The 23,855-nt window shown below is 48.6% G+C and overlaps 1 long non-coding RNA gene across 50 annotated transcripts in view; it reads left to right on the top strand.

The window, feature by feature from the left end:
* LOC121274155 overlaps positions 1 to 23,855 on the top strand; it is a 125,645-nt gene that overhangs the window by 34,185 nt on the left and 67,605 nt on the right. For 41 of the 50 annotated variants that reach the window (XR_005942190.1, XR_005942199.1, XR_005942177.1 and 38 more), the window contains 15 exons: positions 1,152 to 1,213; positions 2,420 to 2,607; positions 4,460 to 4,521; positions 5,946 to 6,007; positions 7,227 to 7,288; positions 8,713 to 8,774; positions 9,981 to 10,168; positions 11,262 to 11,323; positions 12,748 to 12,809; positions 14,016 to 14,203; positions 16,054 to 16,241; positions 18,094 to 18,155; positions 19,580 to 19,641; positions 20,848 to 21,035; positions 23,162 to 23,349. This is a non-coding gene — a long non-coding RNA (uncharacterized LOC121274155). The remainder of the gene's footprint in view (positions 1 to 1,151; positions 1,214 to 2,419; positions 2,608 to 4,459; positions 4,522 to 5,945; positions 6,008 to 7,226; positions 7,289 to 8,712; positions 8,775 to 9,980; positions 10,169 to 11,261; positions 11,324 to 12,747; positions 12,810 to 14,015; positions 14,204 to 16,053; positions 16,242 to 18,093; positions 18,156 to 19,579; positions 19,642 to 20,847; positions 21,036 to 23,161; positions 23,350 to 23,855) is intronic. The other 9 variants (XR_005942216.1, XR_005942204.1, XR_005942188.1 and 6 more) reach the window with 8 other exon arrangements.

Raw genomic sequence — 23,855 nt, 5'->3', positions numbered from 1 at the left:
CTGTGAGAATGTTTGGCCAGCTGTTGGACATCAACAGTTTAAAGCAGATCACGTTTTGAACCTCGTGGATTCTGTAATCCATTGGGAGACTCTGAGTAACGTCCGCCATTGAGAGCCTGACTTGACATTGAAACCGATACAGAGAAGGGACAGGATTCTGTAGCTTTGTGAGTAGCTCTGACCTGTCAGGAGCTGGGTTTAAACCCAGTTCTGTCTGCTGGGAGTAGTGGAGGAGACAGAGGCCGATGTCTGTTCATTGTAAGTCAGAAATAAAAGCTGCTGGACAGTGACAAAATCTCCTGGAGCCCTTGTCCCACCACACAGCCTGTCTGAAATGGTGGATCTCGTGCAGAGGTTACAGGCCCATTGGTTTGAGTAATTACATCTCGCATTGCCATGGAATAAGCTGTTGTATTAATTTGGGAATTAGATGCACTGAAATTGAGGAGAGAGCTTTATCCTGTATCTTCTCCTGTAATGTACCTGCCTTGGGAGTTTTTGATGGGTAGTGTTGAGGGAGATTTACTGTGTATCTACCCCTGTGGTGTACCTCTCCTGTGAGTGTTTGATGGAGACAGTGTAGAGGGAGCTTTAGTCTGTATCTAAGCCCATGCTGTACCTGTCCTGGGAGTTTTCGATGGGGACAGTGTAGAGGGAGCTCTAGTCTGTATCTAACCCCGTGCTGTACCTCTCCTGGGAGTGTTTGATGAGGACAGTGTAGAGGGAGCTTTATCCTGTATCTCACCCTGTGATGTAGCTGTCCTAGGAGTGTTTGGTGGAGACAGTACAGAGGGAGTTTTAGTCTGTATCTCAGCCCATGCTGTACATGTCCTGGGAGTGTTTGATGGGGACAGTGCAGAGAGAGCTTTAATCTGTATCTCAGCCCATTCTGTACCTGTCCTGGGAGTGTTTGATGGAGACAGTGTAGAGGGAGCTTTACTCAGTATCTAACCCCATGCTGTACTTGTCCTGGGAGTGTTTGATGGGGACAGTGCAGAGGGAGCTTTAGCCTGTATCTCACGCTGTGCTGTACCTGTCTTGAGTGAATGGCTTCATACAATTGCAAATCTTTTTACCTGTGGCCCTTGCACCTGACCAACCTGAATTGTGTTCATCTTTGTAACTCAGCATTTTCTCTGATTATGTTGCAGATTGGAAACTGAAACTGACTCGTGCAATGAGCACTAATCCTGACAGCATCGCAGTGTCACAGGTACGATTCTTACCTTGTGTTCTGACCAAGAGCTCGTCGCCACCGTGCCTGCTCTTGCCCCATGAGCATGTATGGCCAATGATGTGGCTCAAGAAGAACACACAAGCCCAGGCTAGGAAGCAGTAAGTGTCTGACCTGTGACCCTGCTGTGCCGTATCTAACTGGGACACGTTCTCGTCTTTTCCCCTGGTGGATGGTGATGGTTAGGAGTGAGGAGGAGGGGACTCAGTGCTCACTGTTCCGGTGTGGGGGAAATGGCCGGAGAGTTTCTGTGAGAATGTTTGGCCAGCTGTTGGACATCAACAGTTTAAAGCAGATCACGTTTTGAACCTCGTGGATTCTGTAATCCATTGGGAGACTGAGTAACATCCACCATGTGACTTGACATTGAAACCGATACAGAGAAGGGACAGGATTCTGTAGCTTTGTGAGTGGCTGTGAGCTGTCAGGAGCTGGGTTTAAACCCAGTTCTGTCTGCTGGGAGTAGTGGAGGAGACAGAGGCCGATGTCTGTTCATTGTAAGTCAGAAATAAAAGCTGCTGGACAGTGACAAAATCTCCTGGAGCCCTTGTCCCACCACACAGCCTGTCTGAAATGGTGGATCTCGTGCAGAGGCTACAGGCCCATTGGTTTGAGTAATTACATCTCGCATTGCCATGGAATAAGCTGTTGTATTAATTTGGGAATTAGATGCACTGAAATTGAGGAGAGAGCTTTATCCTGTATCTTCTCCTGTAATGTACCTGCCTTGGGAGTTTTTGATGGGTACAGTGTTGAGAGAGATTTTCTGTGTATCTACCCCTGTGGTGTACCTCTCCTATGAGTGTTTGATGGAGACAGTACAGAGGGAGTTTTAGTCTGTATCTCAGCCCATGCTGTACATGTCCTGGGAGTGTTTGATGGGGACAGTGCAGAGAGAGCTTTAGTCTGTATCTCAGCCCATTCTGTACCTGTCCTGGGAGTGTTTGATGGAGACAGTGTAGAGGGAGCTTTACTCAGTATCTAACCCCATGCTGTACTTGTCCTGGGAGTGTTTGATGAGGACAGTGCAGAGGGAGCTTTAGCCTGTATCTCACCCTGTGCTGTACCTGTCTTGAGTGAATGGCTTCATACAATTGCAAATCTTTTTACCTGTGGCCCTTGCACCTGACCAACCTGAATTGTGTTCATCTTTGTAACTCAGCATTTTCTCTGATTATGTTGCAGATTGGAAACTGAAACTGACTCGTGCAATGGGCACTAATCCTGACGGCATCGCAGTGTCACAGGTACGATTCTTACCTTGTGTTCAGTCTGACCAAGAGCTCGTCGCCACCGTGCCTGCTGTTGCCCCATGAGCATGTATGGCCAATGATGTGGCTCAAGAGGAACACACAAGCCCAGGCTAGGAAGCAGTAAGTGTCTGACCTGTGACCCTCCTGTGCCGTATCTTACTGGGACACGTTCTCTACTTTTCCCCTGGTGGATGGTGATGGTTAGGAGTGAGGAGGAGGGGACTCAGTGCTCATTGTTCCGGTGTGGGGGAAATGGCCGGAGAGTTTCTGTGAGAATGTTTGGCCAGCTGTTGGACATCAACAGTTTAAAGCAGATCACGTTTTGAACCTCGTGGATTCTGTAATCCATTGGGAGACTCTGAGTAACGTCCACCATTGAGAGCCTGACTTGACATTGAAACCGATACAGAGAAGGGACAGGATTCTATAGCTTTGTGAGTGGCTCTGAGCTGTCTGGAGCTGGGTTTAAACCCAGTTCTGTCTGCTGGGAGTAGTGGAGGAGACAGAGGCCGATGTCTGTTCATTGTAAGTCAGAAATAAAAGCTGCTGGACAGTGACAAAATCTCCTGGAGCCCTTGTCCCACCACACAGCCTGTCTGAAATGGTGGATCTCGTGCAGAGGCTACAGGCCCATTGGTTTGAGTAATTACATCTCGCATTGCCATGGAATAGGCTGTTGTATTAATTTGGGAATTAGATGCACTGAAATTGAGGAGAGAGCTTTATCCTGTATCTTCTCCTGTAATGTACCTGTCTTGGGAGTTTTTGTTGGGTACAGTGTTGAGGGAGATTTACTGTGTATCTACCCCTGTGGTATAACTGTCCTGTGCGCGTTTGATGGAGACAGTGTAGAGGGAGCTTTAGTCTGTATCTAAGCCCATGCTGTACCTGTCCTGGGAGTTTTCGATGGGGACAGTGTAGAGGGAGCTCTAGTCTGTATCTAACCCTGTGCTGTACCTCTCCTGGGAGTGTTTGATGGGGACAGTGTAGAGGGAGCTTTATCCTGTATCTCACCCTCTGATGTAGCTGTCCTAGGAGTGTTTGATGGGGACATTGCAGAGGGAGCTTTAGCCTGTATCTCACCCTGTGCTCTATCTCTCCTAGGAGTGTTTGATGGGGACAGTGTAGAGGGAGCTTTACTCTGTATCTAACCCCGTGCTGTAGCTGTCCTGGGAGTGTTTGATGTGGACAGTGTAGAGGGAGCTTTAGTCTGTATCTAACCCCGTGCTTTTGCTGTGCTGGGATTGTTTGTAGGGGACAGTGTAAAGGGAGCTTTGCTCTGTATCTAACCCCGTACTGGCGCTGTCCTGGGAGTGTTTGATGGGGATAGTGGAGAGGGAGCTTTAGTCTGTATCTAACACCGTGCTGTCGCTGTCCTGGGAGTTTTTGATGGGGACAGTGTAGAGGGCGCTTTAGTCTGTATCTAAGCCCATGCTGTACCTCTCCTGGTAGTGTTTGATGGGGACAGTGTAGAGGGAGCTTTAGTCTGTATCTCAGCCCATGCTGTACCTGTCCTGGGAGTGTTTGATGGAGACAGTGTAGAAGGAGCTTTAATCTGTATTTAAGCCCATGCTGTACCTGTCCTGGGAGTGTTTGATATGGACAGTGTGGAGGGAGCTTTACTCTGTATCGAACCCCGTGCTGTACCTGTCCTGGGAGTGTTTGATGGAGACAGTGTGGAGGGAGCTTTACTCTGTATCGAACCCCATGCTGTACTTGTCCTGGGAGTGTTTGATGGGGACAGTGTGGAGGGAGCTTTACTCTGTATCGAACCCCATGCTGTACTTGTCCTGGGAGTGTTTGATGGGGACAGTGCAGAGGGAGCTTTAGCCTGTATCTCACGCTGTGCTGTACCTGTCTTGAGTGAATGGCTTCATACAATTGCAAATTTTTTTACCTCTGGCCCTTGCATCTGACCAACCTGAATTGTGTTCATCTTTGTAACTCAGCATTTTCTCTGATTATGTTGCAGATTGGAAACTGAAACTGACTCGTGCAATGAGCACTAATCCTGACGGCATCGCAGTGTCACAGGTACGATTCTTACCTTGTGTTCAGTCTGACCAAGAGCTCGTCGCCACCGTGCCTGCTCTTGCCCCATGAGCATGTATGGCCAATGATGTGGCTCAAGAAGAACACACAAGCCCAGGCTAGGAAGCAGTAAGTGTCTGACCTGTGACCCTGCTGTGCCGTATCTAACTGGGACACGTTCTCGTCTTTTCCCCTGGTGGATTGTGAAGGTTAGGAGTGAGGAGGAGGGGACTCAGTGCTCACTGTTACGGTGTGGGGGAAATGGCCGGAGAGTTTCTGTGAGAATGTTTGGCCAGCTGTTGGACATCAACAGTTTAAAGCAGATCACGTTTTGAACCTCGTGGATTCTGTAATCCATTGGGAGACTCTGAGTAACGTCCGCCATTGAGAGCCTGACTTGACATTGAAACCGATACAGAGAAGGGACAGGATTCTGTAGCTTTGTGAGTAGCTCTGACCTGTCAGGAGCTGGGTTTAAACCCAGTTCTGTCTGCTGGGAGTAGTGGAGGAGACAGAGGCCGATGTCTGTTCATTGTAAGTCAGAAATAAAAGCTGCTGGACAGTGACAAAATCTCCTGGAGCCCTTGTCCCACCGCACAGCCTGTCTGAAATGGTGGATCTCGTGCAGAGGTTACAGGCCCATTGGTTTGAGTAATTACATCTCGCATTGCCATGGAATAAGCTGTTGTATTAATTTGGGAATTAGATGCACTGAAATTGAGGAGAGAGCTTTATCCTGTATCTTCTCCTGTAATGTACCTGCCTTGGGAGTTTTTGATGGGTAGTGTTGAGGGAGATTTACTGTGTATCTACCCCTGTGGTGTACCTCTCCTGTGAGTGTTTGATGGAGACAGTGTAGAGGGAGCTTTAGTCTGTATCTAAGCCCATGCTGTACCTGTCCTGGGAGTTTTCGATGGGGACAGTGTAGAGGGAGCTCTAGTCTGTATCTAACCCCGTGCTGTACCTCTCCTGGGAGTGTTTGATGGGGACAGTGTAGAGGGAGCTTTATCCTGTATCTCACCCTGTGATGTAGCTCTCCTAGGAGTGTTTGGTGGAGACAGTACAGAGGGAGTTTTAGTCTGTATCTCAGCCCATGCTGTACATGTCCTGGGAGTGTTTGATGGGGACAGTGCAGAGAGAGCTTTAGTCTGTATCTCAGCCCATTCTGTACCTGTCCTGGGAGTGTTTGATGGAGACAGTGTAGAGGGAGCTTTACTCTGTATCTAACCCCTTGCTGTACTTCTCCTGGGAGTGTTTGATGGGGACAGTGCAGAGGGAGCTTTAGCCTGTATCTCACCCTGTGCTGTACCTGTCTTGAGTGAATGGCTTCATACAATTGCAAATTTTTTTACCTCTGGCCCTTGCATCTGACCAACCTGAATTGTGTTCATCTTTGTAACTCAGCATTTTCTCTGATTATGTTGCAGATTGGAAACTGAAACTGACTCGTGCAATGAGCACTAATTCTGACAGCATCGCAGTGTCACAGGTACGATTCTTACCTTGTGTTCAGTCTGACCAAGAGCTCGTCGCCACCGTGCCTGCTCTTGCCCCATGAGCATGTATGGCCAATGATGTGGCTCAAGAAGAACACACAAGCCCAGGCTAGGAAGCAGTAAGTGTCTGACCTGTGACCCTGCTGTGCCGTATCTAACTGGGACACGTTCTCGTCTTTTCCCCTGGTGGATTGTGAAGGTTAGGAGTGAGGAGGAGGGGACTCAGTGCTCACTGTTACGGTGTGGGGGAAATGGCCGGAGAGTTTCTGTGAGAATGTTTGGCCAGCTGTTGGACATCAACAGTTTAAAGCAGATCACGTTTTGAACCTCGTGGATTCTGTAATCCATTGGGAGACTCTGAGTAACGTCCGCCATTGAGAGCCTGACTTGACATTGAAACCGATACAGAGAAGGGACAGGATTCTGTAGCTTTGTGAGTAGCTCTGACCTGTCAGGAGCTGGGTTTAAACCCAGTTCTGTCTGCTGGGAGTAGTGGAGGAGACAGAGGCCGATGTCTGTTCATTGTAAGTCAGAAATAAAAGCTGCTGGACAGTGACAAAATCTCCTGGAGCCCTTGTCCCACCACACAGCCTGTCTGAAATGGTGGATCTCGTGCAGAGGCTACAGGCCCATTGGTTTGAGTAATTACATCTCGCATTGCCATGAAATAAGCTGTTGTATTAATTTGGGAATTAGATGCACTGAAATTGAGGAGAGAGCTTTATCCTGTATCTTCTCCTGTAATGTACCTGCCTTGGGAGTTTTTGATGGGTACAGTGTTGAGGGAGATTTACTGTGTATCTACCCCTGTGGTGTACCTCTCCTGTGAGTGTTTGATGGAGACAGTACAGAGGGAGTTTTAGTCTGTATCTCAGCCCATGCTGTACATGTCCTGGGAGTGTTTGATGGGGACAGTGCAGAGAGAGCTTTAGTCTGTATCTCAGCCCATTCTGTACCTGTCCTGGGAGTGTTTGATGGAGACAGTGTAGAGGGAGCTTTACTCTGTATCTAACCCCTTGCTGTACTTCTCCTGGGAGTGTTTGATGGGGACAGTGCAGAGGGAGCTTTAGCCTGTATCTCACCCTGTGCTGTACCTGTCTTGAGTGAATGGCTTCATACAATTGCAAATTTTTTTACCTCTGGCCCTTGCATCTGACCAACCTGAATTGTGTTCATCTTTGTAACTCAGCATTTTCTCTGATTATGTTGCAGATTGGAAACTGAAACTGACTCGTGCAATGAGCACTAATCCTGACGGCATCGCAGTGTCACAGGTACGATTCTTACCTTGTGTTCAGTCTGACCAAGAGCTCGTCGCCACCGTGCCTGCTCTTGCCCCATGAGCATGTATGGCCAATGATGTGGCTCAAGAAGAACACACAAGCCCAGGCTAGGAAGCAGTAAGTGTCTGACCTGTGACCCTGCTGTGCCGTATCTAACTGGGACACGTTCTCGTCTTTTCCCCTGGTGGATTGTGAAGGTTAGGAGTGAGGAGGAGGGGACTCAGTGCTCACTGTTACGGTGTGGGGGAAATGGCCGGAGAGTTTCTGTGAGAATGTTTGGCCAGCTGTTGGACATCAACAGTTTAAAGCAGATCACGTTTTGAACCTCGTGGATTCTGTAATCCATTGGGAGACTCTGAGTAACGTCCGCCATTGAGAGCCTGACTTGACATTGAAACCGATACAGAGAAGGGACAGGATTCTGTAGCTTTGTGAGTAGCTCTGACCTGTCAGGAGCTGGGTTTAAACCCAGTTCTGTCTGCTGGGAGTAGTGGAGGAGACAGAGGCCGATGTCTGTTCATTGTAAGTCAGAAATAAAAGCTGCTGGACAGTGACAAAATCTCCTGGAGCCCTTGTCCCACCACACAGCCTGTCTGAAATGGTGGATCTCGTGCAGAGGTTACAGGCCCATTGGTTTGAGTAATTACATCTCGCATTGCCATGGAATAAGCTGTTGTATTAATTTGGGAATTAGATGCACTGAAATTGAGGAGAGAGCTTTATCCTGTATCTTCTCCTGTAATGTACCTGCCTTGGGAGTTTTTGATGGGTAGTGTTGAGGGAGATTTACTGTGTATCTACCCCTGTGGTGTACCTCTCCTGTGAGTGTTTGATGGAGACAGTGTAGAGGGAGCTTTAGTCTGTATCTAAGCCCATGCTGTACCTGTCCTGGGAGTTTTCGATGGGGACAGTGTAGAGGGAGCTCTAGTCTGTATCTAACCCCGTGCTGTACCTCTCCTGGGAGTGTTTGATGAGGACAGTGTAGAGGGAGCTTTATCCTGTATCTCACCCTGTGATGTAGCTGTCCTAGGAGTGTTTGGTGGAGACAGTACAGAGGGAGTTTTAGTCTGTATCTCAGCCCATGCTGTACATGTCCTGGGAGTGTTTGATGGGGACAGTGCAGAGAGAGCTTTAATCTGTATCTCAGCCCATTCTGTACCTGTCCTGGGAGTGTTTGATGGAGACAGTGTAGAGGGAGCTTTACTCAGTATCTAACCCCATGCTGTACTTGTCCTGGGAGTGTTTGATGGGGACAGTGCAGAGGGAGCTTTAGCCTGTATCTCACGCTGTGCTGTACCTGTCTTGAGTGAATGGCTTCATACAATTGCAAATCTTTTTACCTGTGGCCCTTGCACCTGACCAACCTGAATTGTGTTCATCTTTGTAACTCAGCATTTTCTCTGATTATGTTGCAGATTGGAAACTGAAACTGACTCGTGCAATGAGCACTAATCCTGACAGCATCGCAGTGTCACAGGTACGATTCTTACCTTGTGTTCTGACCAAGAGCTCGTCGCCACCGTGCCTGCTCTTGCCCCATGAGCATGTATGGCCAATGATGTGGCTCAAGAAGAACACACAAGCCCAGGCTAGGAAGCAGTAAGTGTCTGACCTGTGACCCTGCTGTGCCGTATCTAACTGGGACACGTTCTCGTCTTTTCCCCTGGTGGATGGTGATGGTTAGGAGTGAGGAGGAGGGGACTCAGTGCTCACTGTTCCGGTGTGGGGGAAATGGCCGGAGAGTTTCTGTGAGAATGTTTGGCCAGCTGTTGGACATCAACAGTTTAAAGCAGATCACGTTTTGAACCTCGTGGATTCTGTAATCCATTGGGAGACTGAGTAACATCCACCATGTGACTTGACATTGAAACCGATACAGAGAAGGGACAGGATTCTGTAGCTTTGTGAGTGGCTGTGAGCTGTCAGGAGCTGGGTTTAAACCCAGTTCTGTCTGCTGGGAGTAGTGGAGGAGACAGAGGCCGATGTCTGTTCATTGTAAGTCAGAAATAAAAGCTGCTGGACAGTGACAAAATCTCCTGGAGCCCTTGTCCCACCACACAGCCTGTCTGAAATGGTGGATCTCGTGCAGAGGCTACAGGCCCATTGGTTTGAGTAATTACATCTCGCATTGCCATGGAATAAGCTGTTGTATTAATTTGGGAATTAGATGCACTGAAATTGAGGAGAGAGCTTTATCCTGTATCTTCTCCTGTAATGTACCTGCCTTGGGAGTTTTTGATGGGTACAGTGTTGAGAGAGATTTTCTGTGTATCTACCCCTGTGGTGTACCTCTCCTATGAGTGTTTGATGGAGACAGTACAGAGGGAGTTTTAGTCTGTATCTCAGCCCATGCTGTACATGTCCTGGGAGTGTTTGATGGGGACAGTGCAGAGAGAGCTTTAGTCTGTATCTCAGCCCATTCTGTACCTGTCCTGGGAGTGTTTGATGGAGACAGTGTAGAGGGAGCTTTACTCTGTATCTAACCCCTTGCTGTACTTCTCCTGGGAGTGTTTGATGGGGACAGTGCAGAGGGAGCTTTAGCCTGTATCTCACCCTGTGCTGTACCTGTCTTGAGTGAATGGCTTCATACAATTGCAAATTTTTTTACCTCTGGCCCTTGCATCTGACCAACCTGAATTGTGTTCATCTTTGTAACTCAGCATTTTCTCTGATTATGTTGCAGATTGGAAACTGAAACTGACTCGTGCAATGAGCACTAATTCTGACAGCATCGCAGTGTCACAGGTACGATTCTTACCTTGTGTTCAGTCTGACCAAGAGCTCGTCGCCACCGTGCCTGCTCTTGCCCCATGAGCATGTATGGCCAATGATGTGGCTCAAGAAGAACACACAAGCCCAGGCTAGGAAGCAGTAAGTGTCTGACCTGTGACCCTGCTGTGCCGTATCTAACTGGGACACGTTCTCGTCTTTTCCCCTGGTGGATTGTGAAGGTTAGGAGTGAGGAGGAGGGGACTCAGTGCTCACTGTTACGGTGTGGGGGAAATGGCCGGAGAGTTTCTGTGAGAATGTTTGGCCAGCTGTTGGACATCAACAGTTTAAAGCAGATCACGTTTTGAACCTCGTGGATTCTGTAATCCATTGGGAGACTCTGAGTAACGTCCGCCATTGAGAGCCTGACTTGACATTGAAACCGATACAGAGAAGGGACAGGATTCTGTAGCTTTGTGAGTAGCTCTGACCTGTCAGGAGCTGGGTTTAAACCCAGTTCTGTCTGCTGGGAGTAGTGGAGGAGACAGAGGCCGATGTCTGTTCATTGTAAGTCAGAAATAAAAGCTGCTGGACAGTGACAAAATCTCCTGGAGCCCTTGTCCCACCACACAGCCTGTCTGAAATGGTGGATCTCGTGCAGAGGCTACAGGCCCATTGGTTTGAGTAATTACATCTCGCATTGCCATGAAATAAGCTGTTGTATTAATTTGGGAATTAGATGCACTGAAATTGAGGAGAGAGCTTTATCCTGTATCTTCTCCTGTAATGTACCTGCCTTGGGAGTTTTTGATGGGTACAGTGTTGAGGGAGATTTACTGTGTATCTACCCCTGTGGTGTACCTCTCCTGTGAGTGTTTGATGGAGACAGTACAGAGGGAGTTTTAGTCTGTATCTCAGCCCATGCTGTACATGTCCTGGGAGTGTTTGATGGGGACAGTGCAGAGAGAGCTTTAGTCTGTATCTCAGCCCATTCTGTACCTGTCCTGGGAGTGTTTGATGGAGACAGTGTAGAGGGAGCTTTACTCTGTATCTAACCCCTTGCTGTACTTCTCCTGGGAGTGTTTGATGGGGACAGTGCAGAGGGAGCTTTAGCCTGTATCTCACCCTGTGCTGTACCTGTCTTGAGTGAATGGCTTCATACAATTGCAAATTTTTTTACCTCTGGCCCTTGCATCTGACCAACCTGAATTGTGTTCATCTTTGTAACTCAGCATTTTCTCTGATTATGTTGCAGATTGGAAACTGAAACTGACTCGTGCAATGAGCACTAATCCTGACGGCATCGCAGTGTCACAGGTACGATTCTTACCTTGTGTTCAGTCTGACCAAGAGCTCGTCGCCACCGTGCCTGCTCTTGCCCCATGAGCATGTATGGCCAATGATGTGGCTCAAGAAGAACACACAAGCCCAGGCTAGGAAGCAGTAAGTGTCTGACCTGTGACCCTGCTGTGCCGTATCTAACTGGGACACGTTCTCGTCTTTTCCCCTGGTGGATTGTGAAGGTTAGGAGTGAGGAGGAGGGGACTCAGTGCTCACTGTTACGGTGTGGGGGAAATGGCCGGAGAGTTTCTGTGAGAATGTTTGGCCAGCTGTTGGACATCAACAGTTTAAAGCAGATCACGTTTTGAACCTCGTGGATTCTGTAATCCATTGGGAGACTCTGAGTAACGTCCGCCATTGAGAGCCTGACTTGACATTGAAACCGATACAGAGAAGGGACAGGATTCTGTAGCTTTGTGAGTAGCTCTGACCTGTCAGGAGCTGGGTTTAAACCCAGTTCTGTCTGCTGGGAGTAGTGGAGGAGACAGAGGCCGATGTCTGTTCATTGTAAGTCAGAAATAAAAGCTGCTGGACAGTGACAAAATCTCCTGGAGCCCTTGTCCCACCACACAGCCTGTCTGAAATGGTGGATCTCGTGCAGAGGTTACAGGCCCATTGGTTTGAGTAATTACATCTCGCATTGCCATGGAATAAGCTGTTGTATTAATTTGGGAATTAGATGCACTGAAATTGAGGAGAGAGCTTTATCCTGTATCTTCTCCTGTAATGTACCTGCCTTGGGAGTTTTTGATGGGTAGTGTTGAGGGAGATTTACTGTGTATCTACCCCTGTGGTGTACCTCTCCTGTGAGTGTTTGATGGAGACAGTGTAGAGGGAGCTTTAGTCTGTATCTAAGCCCATGCTGTACCTGTCCTGGGAGTTTTCGATGGGGACAGTGTAGAGGGAGCTCTAGTCTGTATCTAACCCCGTGCTGTACCTCTCCTGGGAGTGTTTGATGAGGACAGTGTAGAGGGAGCTTTATCCTGTATCTCACCCTGTGATGTAGCTGTCCTAGGAGTGTTTGGTGGAGACAGTACAGAGGGAGTTTTAGTCTGTATCTCAGCCCATGCTGTACATGTCCTGGGAGTGTTTGATGGGGACAGTGCAGAGAGAGCTTTAATCTGTATCTCAGCCCATTCTGTACCTGTCCTGGGAGTGTTTGATGGAGACAGTGTAGAGGGAGCTTTACTCAGTATCTAACCCCATGCTGTACTTGTCCTGGGAGTGTTTGATGGGGACAGTGCAGAGGGAGCTTTAGCCTGTATCTCACGCTGTGCTGTACCTGTCTTGAGTGAATGGCTTCATACAATTGCAAATCTTTTTACCTGTGGCCCTTGCACCTGACCAACCTGAATTGTGTTCATCTTTGTAACTCAGCATTTTCTCTGATTATGTTGCAGATTGGAAACTGAAACTGACTCGTGCAATGAGCACTAATCCTGACAGCATCGCAGTGTCACAGGTACGATTCTTACCTTGTGTTCTGACCAAGAGCTCGTCGCCACCGTGCCTGCTCTTGCCCCATGAGCATGTATGGCCAATGATGTGGCTCAAGAAGAACACACAAGCCCAGGCTAGGAAGCAGTAAGTGTCTGACCTGTGACCCTGCTGTGCCGTATCTAACTGGGACACGTTCTCGTCTTTTCCCCTGGTGGATGGTGATGGTTAGGAGTGAGGAGGAGGGGACTCAGTGCTCACTGTTCCGGTGTGGGGGAAATGGCCGGAGAGTTTCTGTGAGAATGTTTGGCCAGCTGTTGGACATCAACAGTTTAAAGCAGATCACGTTTTGAACCTCGTGGATTCTGTAATCCATTGGGAGACTGAGTAACATCCACCATGTGACTTGACATTGAAACCGATACAGAGAAGGGACAGGATTCTGTAGCTTTGTGAGTGGCTGTGAGCTGTCAGGAGCTGGGTTTAAACCCAGTTCTGTCTGCTGGGAGTAGTGGAGGAGACAGAGGCCGATGTCTGTTCATTGTAAGTCAGAAATAAAAGCTGCTGGACAGTGACAAAATCTCCTGGAGCCCTTGTCCCACCACACAGCCTGTCTGAAATGGTGGATCTCGTGCAGAGGCTACAGGCCCATTGGTTTGAGTAATTACATCTCGCATTGCCATGGAATAAGCTGTTGTATTAATTTGGGAATTAGATGCACTGAAATTGAGGAGAGAGCTTTATCCTGTATCTTCTCCTGTAATGTACCTGCCTTGGGAGTTTTTGATGGGTACAGTGTTGAGAGAGATTTTCTGTGTATCTACCCCTGTGGTGTACCTCTCCTATGAGTGTTTGATGGAGACAGTACAGAGGGAGTTTTAGTCTGTATCTCAGCCCATGCTGTACATGTCCTGGGAGTGTTTGATGGGGACAGTGCAGAGAGAGCTTTAGTCTGTATCTCAGCCCATTCTGTACCTGTCCTGGGAGTGTTTGATGGAGACAGTGTAGAGGGAGCTTTACTCAGTATCTAACCCCATGCTGTACTTGTCCTGGGAGTGTTTGATGAGGACAGTGCAGAGGGAGCTTTAGCCTGTATCTCACCCTGTGCTGTACCTGTCTTGAGTGAATGGCTTCATACAATTGCAAATCTTTTTACCTGTGGCCCTTGCACCTGACCAACCTGAATTGTGTTCATCTTTGTAACTCAGCATTTTCTCTGATTATGTTGCAGATTGGAAACTGAAACTGACTCGTGCAATGGGCACTAATCCTGACGGCATCGCAGTGTCACAGGTACGATTCTTACCTTGTGTTCAGTCTGACCAAGAGCTCGTCGCCACCGTGCCTGCTGTTGCCCCATGAGCATGTATGGCCAATGATGTGGCTCAAGAGGAACACACAAGCCCAGGCTAGGAAGCAGTAAGTGTCTGACCTGTGACCCTCCTGTGCCGTATCTTACTGGGACACGTTCTCTACTTTTCCCCTGGTGGATGGTGATGGTTAGGAGTGAGGAGGAGGGGACTCAGTGCTCATTGTTCCGGTGTGGGGGAAATGGCCGGAGAGTTTCTGTGAGAATGTTTGGCCAGCTGTTGGACATCAACAGTTTAAAGCAGATCACGTTTTGAACCTCGTGGATTCTGTAATCCATTGGGAGACTCTGAGTAACGTCCACCATTGAGAGCCTGACTTGACATTGAAACCGATACAGAGAAGGGACAGGATTCTATAGCTTTGTGAGTGGCTCTGAGCTGTCTGGAGCTGGGTTTAAACCCAGTTCTGTCTGCTGGGAGTAGTGGAGGAGACAGAGGCCGATGTCTGTTCATTGTAAGTCAGAAATAAAAGCTTCTGGACAGTGACAAAATCTCCTGGAGCCCTTGTCCCACCACACAGCCTGTCTGAAATGGTGGATCTCGTGCAGAGGCTACAGGCCCATTGGTTTGAGTAATTACATCTCGCATTGCCATGGAATAGGCTGTTGTATTAATTTGGGAATTAGATGCACTGAAATTGAGGAGAGAGCTTTATCCTGTATCTTCTCCTGTAATGTACCTGTCTTGGGAGTTTTTGTTGGGTACAGTGTTGAGGGAGATTTACTGTGTATCTACCCCTGTGGTATAACTGTCCTGTGCGCGTTTGATGGAGACAGTGTAGAGGGAGCTTTAGTCTGTATCTAAGCCCATGCTGTACCTGTCCTGGGAGTTTTCGATGGGGACAGTGTAGAGGGAGCTCTAGTCTGTATCTAACCCCGTGCTGTACCTCTCCTGGGAGTGTTTGATGGGGACAGTGTAGAGGGAGCTTTATCCTGTATCTCACCCTCTGATGTAGCTGTCCTAGGAGTGTTTGATGGGGACATTGCAGAGGGAGCTTTAGCCTGTATCTCACCCTGTGCTCTATCTCTCCTAGGAGTGTTTGATGGTGACGGTGTAGAGGGCGCTTTACTCTATCTAACCCCGTGCTGTAGCTGTCCTGGGAGTGTTTGATGTGGACAGTGTAGAGGGAGCTTTAGTCTGTATCTAACCCCGTGCTTTTGCTGTGCTGGGATTGTTTGTAGGAGACAGTGTAAAGGGAGCTTTGCTCTGTATCTAACCCCGTACTGGCGCTGTCCTGGGAGTGTTTGATGGGGATAGTGGAGAGGGAGCTTTAGTCTGTATCTAACACCGTGCTGTCGCTGTCCTGGGAGTTTTTGATGGGGACAGTGTAGAGGGCGCTTTAGTCTGTATCTAAGCCCATGCTGTACCTCTCCTGGTAGTGTTTGATGGGGACAGTGTAGAGGGAGCTTTAGTCTGTATCTCAGCCCATGCTGTACATATCCTGGGAGTGTTTGATGGGGACAGTGCAGAGAGAGCTTTAGTCTGTATCTCAGCCCATGCTGTACCTGTCCTGGGAGTGTTTGATGGAGACAGTGTAGAAGGAGCTTTAATCTGTATATAAGCCCATGCTGTAGCTGTCCTGGGAGTGTTTGATATGGACAGTGTGGAGGGAGCTTTACTCTGTATCGAACCCCGTGCTGTACCTGTCCTGGGAGTGTTTGATGGAGACAGTGTGGAGGGAGCTTTACTCTGTATCGAACCCCATGCTGTACTTGTCCTGGGAGTGTTTGATGGGGACAGTGCAGAGGGAGCTTTAGCCTGTATCTCACCCTGTGCTGTACCTGTCTTGAGTGAATGGCTTCATACAATTGCAAATCTTTTTACCTGTGGCCCTTGCACCTGACCAACCTGAATTGTGTTCATCTTTGTAACTCAGCATTTTCTCTGATTATGTTGCAGATTGGAAACTGAAACTGACTCGTGCAATGGGCACTAATCCTGACGGCATCGCAGTGTCACAGGTACGATTCTTACCTTGTGTTCAGTCTGACCAAGAGCTCGTCGCCACCGTGCCTGCTGTTGCCCCATGAGCATGTATGGCCAATGATGTGGCTCAAGAGGAACACACAAGCCCAGGCTAGGAAGCAGTAAGTGTCTGACCTGTGACCCTCCTGTGCCGTATCTAACTGGGACACGTTCTCTACTTTTCCCCTGGTGGATGGTGATGGTTAGGAGTGAGGAGGAGGGGACTCAGTGCTCATTGTTCCGGTGTGGGGGAAATGGCCGGAGAGTTTCTGTGAGAATGTTTGGCCAGCTGTTGGACATCAACAGTTTAAAGCAGATCACGTTTTGAACCTCGTGGATTCTGTAATCCATTGGGTGACTCTGAGTAACGTCCACCATTGAGAGCCTGACTTGACATTGAAACCGATACAGAGAAGGGACAGGATTCTATAGCTTTGTGAGTGGCTCTGAGCTGTCAGGAGCTGGGTTTAAACCCAGTTCTGTCTGCTGGGAGTAGTGGAGGAGACAGAGGCCGATGTCTGTTCATTGTAAGTCAGAAATAAAAGCTTCTGGACAGTGACAAAATCTCCTGGAGCCCTTGTCCCACCACACAGCCTGTCTGAAATGGTGGATCTCGTGCAGAGGCTACAGGCCCATTGGTTTGAGTAATTACATCTCGCATTGCCATGAAATAAGCTGTTGTATTAATTTGGGAATTAGATGCACTGAAATTGAGGAGAGAGCTTTATCCTGTATCTTCTCCTGTAATGTACCTGTCTTGGGAGTTTTTGTTGGGTACAGTGTTGAGGGAGATTTACTGTGTATCTACCCCTGTGGTATAACTGTCCTGTGCGCGTTTGATGGAGACAGTGTAGAGGGAGCTTTAGTCTGTATCTAAGCCCATGCTGTACCTGTCCTGGGAGTTTTCGATGGGGACAGTGTAGAGGGAGCTCTAGTCTGTATCTAACCCCGTGCTGTACCTCTCCTGGGAGTGTTTGATGGGGACAGTGTAGAGGGAGCTTTATCCTGTATCTTACCCTCTGATGTAGCTGTCCTAGGAGTGTTTGATGGGGACATTGCAGAGGGAGCTTTAGCCTGTATCTCACCCTGTGCTCTATCTCTCCTAGGAGTGTTTGATGGGGACAGTGTAGAGGGAGCTTTACTCTGTATCTAACCCCGTGCTGTAGCTGTCCTGGGAGTGTTTGATGTGGACAGTGTAGAGGGAGCTTTAGTCTGTATCTAACCCCGTGCTTTTGCTGTGCTGGGATTGTTTGTAGGGGACAGTGTAAAGGGAGCTTTGCTCTGTATCTAACCCCGTACTGGCGCTGTCCTGGGCGTGTTTGATGGGGATAGTGGAGAGGGAGCTTTAGTCTGTATCTAACACCGTGCTGTCGCTGTCCTGGGAGTTTTTGATGGGGACAGTGTAGAGGGCGCTTTAGTCTGTATCTAAGCCCATGCTGTACCTCTCCTGGTAGTGTTTGATGTGGACAGTGTAGAGGGAGCTTTAGTCTGTATCTCAGCCCATGCTGTACCTGTCCTGGGAGTGTTTGATGGGGACAGTGTAGAAGGAGCTTTAATCTGTATTTAAGCCCATGCTGTACCTGTCCTGGGAGTGTTTGATATGGACAGTGTGGAGGGAGCTTTACTCTGTATCGAACCCCGTGCTGTACCTGTCCTGGGAGTGTTTGATGGAGACAGTGTGGAGGGAGCTTTACTCTGTATCGAACCCCATGCTGTACTTGTCCTGGGAGTGTTTGATGGGGACAGTGTGGAGGGAGCTTTACTCTGTATCGAACCCCATGCTGTACTTGTCCTGGGAGTGTTTGATGGGGACAGTGCAGAGGGAGCTTTAGCCTGTATCTCACGCTGTGCTGTACCTGTCTTGAGTGAATGGCTTCATACAATTGCAAATTTTTTTACCTGTGGCCCTTGCATCTGACCAACCTGAATTGTGTTCATCTTTGTAACTCAGCATTTTCTCTGATTATGTTGCAGATTGGAAACTGAAACTGACTCGTGCAATGAGCACTAATCCTGACGGCATCGCAGTGTCACAGGTACGATTCTTACCTTGTGTTCAGTCTGACCAAGAGCTCGTCGCCACCGTGCCTGCTCTTGCCCCATGAGCATGTATGGCCAATGATGTGGCTCAAGAAGAACACACAAGCCCAGGCTAGGAAGCAGTAAGTGTCTGACCTGTGACCCTGCTGTGCCGTATCTAACTGGGACACGTTCTCGTCTTTTCCCCTGGTGGATTGTGAAGGTTAGGAGTGAGGAGGAGGGGACTCAGTGCTCACTGTTACGGTGTGGGGGAAATGGCCGGAGAGTTTCTGTGAGAATGTTTGGCCAGCTGTTGGACATCAACAGTTTAAAGCAGATCACGTTTTGAACCTCGTGGATTCTGTAATCCATTGGGAGACTCTGAGTAACGTCCGCCATTGAGAGCCTGACTTGACATTGAAACCGATACAGAGAAGGGACAGGATTCTGTAGCTTTGTGAGTAGCTCTGACCTGTCAGGAGCTGGGTTTAAACCCAGTTCTGTCTGCTGGGAGTAGTGGAGGAGACAGAGGCCGATGTCTGTTCATTGTAAGTCAGAAATAAAAGCTGCTGGACAGTGACAAAATCTCCTGGAGCCCTTGTCCCACCACACAGCCTGTCTGAAATGGTGGATCTCGTGCAGAGGTTACAGGCCCATTGGTTTGAGTAATTACATCTCGCATTGCCATGGAATAAGCTGTTGTATTAATTTGGGAATTAGATGCACTGAAATTGAGGAGAGAGCTTTATCCTGTATCTTCTCCTGTAATGTACCTGCCTTGGGAGTTTTTGATGGGTAGTGTTGAGGGAGATTTACTGTGTATCTACCCCTGTGGTGTACCTCTCCTGTGAGTGTTTGATGGAGACAGTGTAGAGGGAGCTTTAGTCTGTATCTAAGCCCATGCTGTACCTGTCCTGGGAGTTTTCGATGGGGACAGTGTAGAGGGAGCTCTAGTCTGTATCTAACCCCGTGCTGTACCTCTCCTGGGAGTGTTTGATGGGGACAGTGTAGAGGGAGCTTTATCCTGTATCTCACCCTGTGATGTAGCTGTCCTAGGAGTGTTTGGTGGAGACAGTACAGAGGGAGTTTTAGTCTGTATCTCAGCCCATGCTGTACATGTCCTGGGAGTGTTTGATGGGGACAGTGCAGAGAGAGCTTTAATCTGTATCTCAGCCCATTCTGTACCTGTCCTGGGAGTGTTTGATGGAGACAGTGTAGAGGGAGCTTTACTCAGTATCTAACCCCATGCTGTACTTGTCCTGGGAGTGTTTGATGGGGACAGTGCAGAGGGAGCTTTAGCCTGTATCTCACGCTGTGCTGTACCTGTCTTGAGTGAATGGCTTCATACAATTGCAAATCTTTTTACCTGTGGCCCTTGCACCTGACCAACCTGAATTGTGTTCATCTTTGTAACTCAGCATTTTCTCTGATTATGTTGCAGATTGGAAACTGAAACTGACTCGTGCAATGAGCACTAATCCTGACAGCATCGCAGTGTCACAGGTACGATTCTTACCTTGTGTTCTGACCAAGAGCTCGTCGCCACCGTGCCTGCTCTTGCCCCATGAGCATGTATGGCCAATGATGTGGCTCAAGAAGAACACACAAGCCCAGGCTAGGAAGCAGTAAGTGTCTGACCTGTGACCCTGCTGTGCCGTATCTAACTGGGACACGTTCTCGTCTTTTCCCCTGGTGGATGGTGATGGTTAGGAGTGAGGAGGAGGGGACTCAGTGCTCACTGTTCCGGTGTGGGGGAAATGGCCGGAGAGTTTCTGTGAGAATGTTTGGCCAGCTGTTGGACATCAACAGTTTAAAGCAGATCACGTTTTGAACCTCGTGGATTCTGTAATCCATTGGGAGACTGAGTAACATCCACCATGTGACTTGACATTGAAACCGATACAGAGAAGGGACAGGATTCTGTAGCTTTGTGAGTGGCTGTGAGCTGTCAGGAGCTGGGTTTAAACCCAGTTCTGTCTGCTGGGAGTAGTGGAGGAGACAGAGGCCGATGTCTGTTCATTGTAAGTCAGAAATAAAAGCTGCTGGACAGTGACAAAATCTCCTGGAGCCCTTGTCCCACCACACAGCCTGTCTGAAATGGTGGATCTCGTGCAGAGGCTACAGGCCCATTGGTTTGAGTAATTACATCTCGCATTGCCATGGAATAAGCTGTTGTATTAATTTGGGAATTAGATGCACTGAAATTGAGGAGAGAGCTTTATCCTGTATCTTCTCCTGTAATGTACCTGCCTTGGGAGTTTTTGATGGGTACAGTGTTGAGAGAGATTTTCTGTGTATCTACCCCTGTGGTGTACCTCTCCTGTGAGTGTTTGATGGAGACAGTACAGAGGGAGTTTTAGTCTGTATCTCAGCCCATGCTGTACATGTCCTGGGAGTGTTTGATGGAGACAGTGCAGAGAGAGCTTTAGTCTGTATCTCAGCCCATTCTGTACCTGTCCTGGGAGTGTTTGATGGAGACAGTGTAGAGGGAGCTTTACTCAGTATCTAACCCCATGCTGTACTTGTCCTGGGAGTGTTTGATGAGGACAGTGCAGAGGGAGCTTTAGCCTGTATCTCACCCTGTGCTGTACCTGTCTTGAGTGAATGGCTTCATACAATTGCAAATCTTTTTACCTGTGGCCCTTGCATCTGACCAACCTGAATTGTGTTCATCTTTGTAACTCAGCATTTTCTCTGATTATGTTGCAGATTGGAAACTGAAACTGACTCGTGCAATGGGCACTAATCCTGACGGCATCGCAGTGTCACAGGTACGATTCTTACCTTGTGTTCAGTCTGACCAAGAGCTCGTCGCCACCGTGCCTGCTGTTGCCCCATGAGCATGTATGGCCAATGATGTGGCTCAAGAGGAACACACAAGCCCAGGCTAGGAAGCAGTAAGTGTCTGACCTGTGACCCTCCTGTGCCGTATCTTACTGGGACACGTTCTCTACTTTTCCCCTGGTGGATGGTGATGGTTAGGAGTGAGGAGGAGGGGACTCAGTGCTCATTGTTCCGGTGTGGGGGAAATGGCCGGAGAGTTTCTGTGAGAATGTTTGGCCAGCTGTTGGACATCAACAGTTTAAAGCAGATCACGTTTTGAACCTCGTGGATTCTGTAATCCATTGGGAGACTCTGAGTAACGTCCACCATTGAGAGCCTGACTTGACATTGAAACCGATACAGAGAAGGGACAGGATTCTATAGCTTTGTGAGTGGCTCTGAGCTGTCTGGAGCTGGGTTTAAACCCAGTTCTGTCTGCTGGGAGTAGTGGAGGAGACAGAGGCCGATGTCTGTTCATTGTAAGTCAGAAATAAAAGCTGCTGGACAGTGACAAAATCTCCTGGAGCCCTTGTCCCACCACACAGCCTGTCTGAAATGGTGGATCTCGTGCAGAGGCTACAGGCCCATTGGTTTGAGTAATTACATCTCGCATTGCCATGGAATAGGCTGTTGTATTAATTTGGGAATTAGATGCACTGAAATTGAGGAGAGAGCTTTATCCTGTATCTTCTCCTGTAATGTACCTGTCTTGGGAGTTTTTGTTGGGTACAGTGTTGAGGGAGATTTACTGTGTATCTACCCCTGTGGTATAACTGTCCTGTGCGCGTTTGATGGAGACAGTGTAGAGGGAGCTTTAGTCTGTATCTAAGCCCATGCTGTACCTGTCCTGGGAGTTTTCGATGGGGACAGTGTAGAGGGAGCTCTAGTCTGTATCTAACCCCGTGCTGTACCTCTCCTGGGAGTGTTTGATGGGGACAGTGTAGAGGGAGCTTTATCCTGTATCTCACCCTCTGATGTAGCTGTCCTAGGAGTGTTTGATGGGGACATTGCAGAGGGAGCTTTAGCCTGTATCTCACCCTGTGCTCTATCTCTCCTAGGAGTGTTTGATGGTGACGGTGTAGAGGGAGCTTTACTCTATCTAACCCCGTGCTGTAGCTGTCCTGGGAGTGTTTGATGTGGACAGTGTAGAGGGAGCTTTAGTCTGTATCTAACCCCGTGCTTTTGCTGTGCTGGGATTGTTTGTAGGAGACAGTGTAAAGGGAGCTTTGCTCTGTATCTAACCCCGTACTGGCGCTGTCCTGGGAGTGTTTGATGGGGATAGTGGAGAGGGAGCTTTAGTCTGTATCTAACCCCGTGCTGTAGCTGTCCTGGGAGTGTTTGATGTGGACAGTGTAGAGGGAGCTTTAGTCTGTATCTAACCCCGTGCTTTTGCTGTGCTGGGATTGTTTGTAGGAGACAGTGTAAAGGGAGCTTTGCTCTGTATCTAACCCCGTACTGGCGCTGTCCTGGGAGTGTTTGATGGGGATAGTGGAGAGGGAGCTTTAGTCTGTATCTAACACCGTGCTGTCGCTGTCCTGGGAGTTTTTGATGGGGACAGTGTAGAGGGCGCTTTAGTCTGTATCTAAGCCCATGCTGTACCTCTCCTGGTAGTGTTTGATGGGGACAGTGTAGAGGGAGCTTTAGTCTGTATCTCAGCCCATGCTGTACATATCCTGGGAGTGTTTGATGGGGACAGTGTAGAGGGAGCTTTAGTCTGTATCTCAGCCCATGCTGTACATATCCTGGGAGTGTTTGATGGGGACAGTGCAGAGAGAGCTTTAGTCTGTATCTCAGCCCATGCTGTACCTGTCCTGGGAGTGTTTGATGGAGACAGTGTAGAAGGAGCTTTAATCTGTATTTAAGCCCATGCTGTAGCTGTCCTGGGAGTGTTTGATATGGACAGTGTGGAGGGAGCTTTACTCTGTATCGAACCCCGTGCTGTACCTGTCCTGGGAGTGTTTGATGGAGACAGTGTGGAGGGAGCTTTACTCTGTATCGAACCCCATGCTGTACTTGTCCTGGGAGTGTTTGATGGGGACAGTGCAGAGGGAGCTTTAGCCTGTATCTCACCCTGTGCTGTACCTGTCTTGAGTGAATGGCTTCATACAATTGCAAATCTTTTTACCTGTGGCCCTTGCACCTGACCAACCTGAATTGTGTTCATCTTTGTAACTCAGCATTTTCTCTGATTATGTTGCAGATTGGAAACTGAAACTGACTCGTGCAATGGGCACTAATCCTGACGGCATCGCAGTGTCACAGGTACGATTCTTACCTTGTGTTCAGTCTGACCAAGAGCTCGTCGCCACCGTGCCTGCTGTTGCCCCATGAGCATGTATGGCCAATGATGTGGCTCAAGAGGAACACACAAGCCCAGGCTAGGAAGCAGTAAGTGTCTGACCTGTGACCCTCCTGTGCCGTATCTTACTGGGACACGTTCTCTACTTTTCCCCTGGTGGATGGTGATGGTTAGGAGTGAGGAGGAGGGGACTCAGTGCTCATTGTTCCGGTGTGGGGGAAATGGCCGGAGAGTTTCTGTGAGAATGTTTGGCCAGCTGTTGGACATCAACAGTTTAAAGCAGATCACGTTTTGAACCTCGTGGATTCTGTAATCCATTGGGAGACTCTGAGTAACGTCCACCATTGAGAGCCTGACTTGACATTGAAACCGATACAGAGAAGGGACAGGATTCTATAGCTTTGTGAGTGGCTCTGAGCTGTCTGGAGCTGGGTTTAAACCCAGTTCTGTCTGCTGGGAGTAGTGGAGGAGACAGAGGCCGATGTCTGTTCATTGTAAGTCAGAAATAAAAGCTGCTGGACAGTGACAAAATCTCCTGGAGCCCTTGTCCCACCACACAGCCTGTCTGAAATGGTGGATCTCGTGCAGAGGCTAC

This window comes from Carcharodon carcharias, assembly GCF_017639515.1.
Source record: "Carcharodon carcharias isolate sCarCar2 chromosome 33 unlocalized genomic scaffold, sCarCar2.pri SUPER_33_unloc_1, whole genome shotgun sequence".
In the NCBI taxonomy this organism is placed as follows: domain Eukaryota; kingdom Metazoa; phylum Chordata; class Chondrichthyes; order Lamniformes; family Lamnidae; genus Carcharodon; species Carcharodon carcharias.
The sequence above is the reverse complement of the archived record's forward strand: the minus strand, read 5'-3'. Positions and strand labels throughout refer to the sequence as shown.